At 42.7% G+C, this 5,309-nt stretch overlaps 1 protein-coding gene and 1 long non-coding RNA gene across 2 annotated transcripts in view; one reads left to right on the top strand and one right to left on the bottom strand.

The window, feature by feature from the left end:
* DEUP1 (deuterosome assembly protein 1) overlaps positions 1-579 on the bottom strand; it is an 84,869-nt gene extending 84,290 nt beyond the window's left edge. The window contains exon 1 of the mRNA XM_029957024.1: positions 473-579. The gene's annotated coding sequence lies outside the window, so the exon portion shown is untranslated. The remainder of the gene's footprint in view (positions 1-472) is intronic.
* Positions 102-794, top strand: LOC115272338. Its single transcript, XR_003900375.1, has 2 exons — positions 102-148; positions 632-794. It is a non-coding gene; the product is annotated as an uncharacterized LOC115272338 (long non-coding RNA).
* The last annotated feature ends 4,515 nt before the right edge of the window (positions 795-5,309 follow it).

Genomic DNA, 5,309 nt, shown 5'->3' with positions numbered 1-5,309 from the left:
CCCGCCGCCGCGCTCCCGCCACCCGGGCTCGCCTGCCGCGCGGCCCCCGAGGCCGTTGGGGCCTCTCCCACCCCGCCAGCCGCTGGCCCTTCGCGCCGCCACTCGTTGCCATGGGGACGCGGCCGGAACTCGCCGCCGCTGCGGAGGGGTAGGGGGATGGGCACGCAGCTGGGGGTGGGGGGAGTGTCGGGAGTGGGGGCACGGGGTGGGTGGTCCCACGCTGGCCCGCAGTTATGGGTCAGTGTGTGCCCTCTAGACTGAGGACTCCTCAGCACCGCATTCTGGGTCCTTTCCCCTTCGTGGCTCTCCCTGCCTAGCCCAGGGTCCCAAACCTGGCAGGGGTCTGAGAAACGCTTGTTGAATGGACTAACGATCCAACGAAGGAAAAGAGTATGTATACACAGCGGCGGGAAGAGGAAGTTTCCACGTCCAGGTTTCTTAAATCCCCCTGGCCCTCCTTCCTCTTACTTACATTTGAAATGGCATCAAAAATGGAATAGACTTGCGGTAGAGAGAACTGCCTGTCTCGCCGGCAGCTGGGAATAGCTGGCGTTTTTAAAACTGCATTGCTGAGTGCCCAGCTACTCTAAACGTCCCAACAGCAGCAACTGTAACTGTCTTTCCCCTACAGCGCCCTGGGTTCTCGGCACAGCTCTGGGAGTTAGGCGGAGCAGACAGGATTGTCTCCCTGTATAGGGAGGAGGAAATAGCTCCTAAGCCAGGGAAGGTGGATGGAACCGAGTGGCTGATTCCAAATTCTTTTCATTTTTCACTAAATTCCGAGGTTAATTGTTGATAGAGCTCTGCTCGTAACCTTGATTTCAAAGAAATAACAGAAAAGAATATGTGCATGTACACACGTGTATATTCTGTAGATACTTTGAATAATATTTTTCAGCACTTGAATCTGTATTTGGAAAATATTTTTGCATCAACTTTAGGAGCAGGAGTCGTTTTCAAAACCCAGTTGATTAACATCTAATTCTAAAGTCTTTTCTTTACACTCCACTTTCATAACATTAACATTAATTTGCTACTTAAAATGGCTAGCAATTTAACATTGACCCCAATCTCTTCACCCAGGTTGCATTTGAATTTCAAAAAACGATTTGCTGTTTCTTGACAAATTGAATTTCACAAATGAATTGTGTAAAGTCACTTAGGTTATTAGTTCTAATATGTGTTTCGTAGCTCTCATTATGATTGAATGAAGAGAGTGTTCTTAACTTGAAACTTTCCATTATTCTGAAAACATTAAGTCATATTCTTAATTCTTGCTTAAACTTAATGGGTCAGTGTATTTATTTGGACCCAAAGAAGGGAAAATGGAACTAGGAACAAAATTTGATGAACTTTCAGGATGCCCAATATCACTTACACGGAGTAGTAGTGCTTTACCATTGGTAAGGACTTTCATGCTCATTATTTCCTTAGACGGTTAGAAGCACCATGTGACACACATATAACAGGTTTTATTAGGTCTGGTTTTATTTTTTTTTAATTTATTTTTTGTTTTTGCATGAAACTTTTATTTTTCTTTTATAGTTTATTGTCAACTATATGTCAAGTTGGTTTCCATATAACACCCAGTGCTCATCCCCACAAGTGCCCTCCTGCATGTCCATCACCCTCCTTCCCCTATACCCCCACCCCCATCAGCCCTCAGTTTTTTCTTGGTATTCAAGAGTTTCTCATGGTTTGCCTCCCTCCCTCTCCCCAACTATTTTTTCTCCTTCCCCTCCCCCATGGTCCTCTGTTAAGTTTCTCCTGTTCCACTTATAAGTGAAAACATATGGTATCTGTCCTTCTCCACCTGACTTATTTCACTTAGCATGACACCCTCGAGGTCCATCCACGTTGCTACAAATGGCCAGATTTCATTCTTTCTCATTGCCATGTAGTACTCCATTGTATATATACACCGCATCTTCTTGATCCATTCGTCAGTTGATGGACATTTAGGCTCTTTCCCTGATTTGGCTATTGTTGAAAGTGCTGCTGTGAATGGGGTACATGTGCCCCTATGCATCAGCACTCCTGTATCCCTTGGGTAAATCCCCAGCAGTGCTATTGCTGGGTCATAGGGGAGTTCTGTTAATTTTTTGAGGAATCTCCACACTGTTTTCCAGAGCGGCTGCACCAGTTAACATAACCACCAACAGTGCAGGAGGGTGAATTAGGGCTGGTTTTAGCAGATTAGGAACCTAATAGGAACCAAATAATGAATTTGGTCATTAGGAACAAACATTAGGAACCAAATATGAATTTGTCCAAGGCGATACATCCAGTTCAAGTGCAGCTAAGGTAATGAACCTAGATTGCCATATGCCAAATTCAGTGCTCCTCAAGCTCTGTCCAAAAGTTAAGGGTGAGTAGGTTTCTTGAGCAGTCAGGATCTTGCACATTAGATACATCTTAAGGCACATTTTCATAAGAAAGAACAGGTGTGGGCACTGTTTACAAAGCATAAGTGTGTGAGAATCCACATACTGTGATGGAGTTTAAGATACTTTAAATGTAGAATAGAAACACTCCATTCAAGGGGCGCCCGAGTGGCTCAGTTGGTTAGGCGTCTGCTCTTGGTTTCAACTCAGGTCATGATCTCAGGGTTCGTGGGTTCAATCCCCATTGCACTGACAGCGCAGGGCCTATTTCAGATTCTTCTCTCTCTCTCTCTCTCTGCCCCTTCTCTCCTTGTGCTCTCTCTCTCTCAAAAATAAATAAACATAAAAAAAGAAACAGTCCATTCAATTCAATAGGAATAAAGGCTTTCATTTCAGGGTGAAAATTAAAGCTTAAAATGCAAAGACCTACCTTCCCACCACCCCACATCCAACACTTTGCAGAAGTAACTGCAAAGGCTGTGATTTACCTGAAATGTACCTATTATTGTATCCTTGCAGATGAAATTGTCTTGGAAGGGCGAGGAGAGCAGGAAGTTCCTGAGTCCAAAGTAGTGGAAGAGGGTGAGCAATTCTCTTTCAGGGCTGGCAAGAGATGGCAGGAGAGCTCAGCCCTGAAAGAGAATTGGAGGACACAACAAGGCCAATGTAAGACATGAAATATAAACAGAGATAGTCCAAGGAGAGTAGAGAGACGTGTGTGTCTGAAGAATGAGAATGATTGATGGAGGAGAAGCTAATGGATCAATTATATAAAATGAACAATAATCATAGCCATAGATTGAACCTTAAAAATGGAAAAACTATAATTAACAAAATAGTTTTCATGGCAAAACTTACAATAGCAGCACAGAAAATAAATAGGCACTTTAGCATATGCAAGGGTATAAATTAGCTTAATGTCTGTCTTTTTAACAAGGGAAATATTTATTTTTTTATCCTCTTCAAAAGAAGGTTTGGGGCACCCAGATGGCTCAGTCAGTTGAGCATCAATCTTTAGCTCAGGTCCTGATCTCACAGTTCATTAATTCGAGCCCTGTGTTCCACACTGTGGTGACAGCTCAGAGCCTGGAGCCTGCTTCCGGTCCTGTGCCCCCCTCTCTCTGCCCCTCCCCTGCTTGTGCTCTGTCTCTCAGTCTCTCAAAAGTAAATAAATGTTAAAAAATTTAAAAAAAAAGACACATGGAGGAAGCAAGCAAACATTTTCTTTGGTGACGATTAAAATCATTCTAGGCCTCAGATTATTCCCAAAAATAATTTCTCAAATATAATGACTGGAACATACCTAAATATAATCCAGGGGCAGAAAACAAGATGCCATCAGGGGAAAGCCAGAGAAACTGCAGACCACAGAAACCGAACTACAGAAGCCTTCGATACTGGAATCAGACAAAAATTATAAAACTATGAGTAACATGTTTAAAGAAATAAAAGATTGAAGAAATCTTTAGGGAGAACTAAATATAAAAACTGACTTGACATATGTATAAAGGAATCAAATAGAAATCAAAAAATTACTAACAACCAAAATTAAGAACACAACAGATGTGTGTAATAGTAGTTTGATACAGCTACAGAGAGAATTTGTGAACTAGAAAACAGATAAGAATAAAGTTTTCAGATAGTAGAGAGAAAACAAATAAAAAAGGGGGACCTGTAGGGAGCTGCCAGAAGAAAAAGACACGTGCCTTGACCTGCAAGATCAGCCACCCGCACAGCAAGAGCTGCATTATCACTCTCAGCACAGCAAGAGCTGCATTATCACCTTCAGCTGAGGCCTTCTTGTTTACTTCCCAAGCCTTTCTTGTTAGCCTCTCCTGCGGCATGCTGATGCTGCAGTCCTTGCCCTTGTTTCCTAGCAACTAACTCATGTCAACTGCCTGCCTTCTACCCTTTGTAAGACGTGCGTGGTCTCTCAATAAAGAGGCAGAAGCAGAAGCAGAGCGGCTTGATCAGAAACGCTTGTCTGCCTCCACTCTCTGTGCTCCTTCCTGCCCTATTGTTACGCCCTCCCTCAGGATCAGGACCCACATCACTGACCCAGCTAGACCGGACAGTGTGTGTGTGTTTTATGATTTTTGACTATGAGGTAATTTGGGGGGAGGAATTTAGTTCTGAGACATCTTTGAAACTACATTGAGGTTAAATTCTTCCAGAGATGATTTGCATCTGCTTTTGGCATTTTCTTGGGGGTATACTCAACCTCAAACCACTTTACATTAAATTCTTCACAGGAGATTTTTCACACAACACAGGTAATATGAATGAATGAAAATTAAGCACAGGGACAACTTATGATGCAAATTTCCAGAGAAAGAATTTCCCTTCACCAGAGCCAAAGTTAAAATGGGTATGTTTTCTGCTGTTCCATTTTTGTGATTAAAAAAAAAATAAGCCTTGGGGCACCTGGGTGGCTCAGTCGGTTGAGTGTCAGACTTCGGCTCAGGTCATGATCTCATGGTTTATGGGTTCGAGCCCTGTGTTGGGCTCTGTGCTGACGGCTAGCTCAGAGCCTGGAGCCTGTCTTCGGATTCTGTATCTCCCTCTCTCTCTGACCCTCCCCGGCTCGTGCTGTCTCTCTCTGTCTCTCAAAAATAATTTTAAAACATTTAAAAAATAAAAAAAAATAAAGTGCAATTAGAAACCGGGATACAAGCAATGGGTATGTTCATTGCTACTCATGTGTCATTGAGTCTAAGCCCTCTTAGCTGACAAAGCAAGGACATATTTATATCTATACTAACCCAGGTATATATAAATACCTATCACTATTTTTATATGTAACCATTCATATCTTTATTAGGCTAACCATGAGTTCCCACGATACAAAGTAAGGAACACAATAGAGCCATTTATAAAATAAGACAATACGGCTTTAAAATATACTCAGAACGCAGAACTTCATAT

Source organism: Suricata suricatta, chromosome 11, assembly GCF_006229205.1.
Source record: "Suricata suricatta isolate VVHF042 chromosome 11, meerkat_22Aug2017_6uvM2_HiC, whole genome shotgun sequence".
Lineage (NCBI taxonomy): Eukaryota > Metazoa > Chordata > Mammalia > Carnivora > Herpestidae > Suricata > Suricata suricatta.
This window is presented reverse-complemented; position numbering and strand designations above follow the sequence as displayed.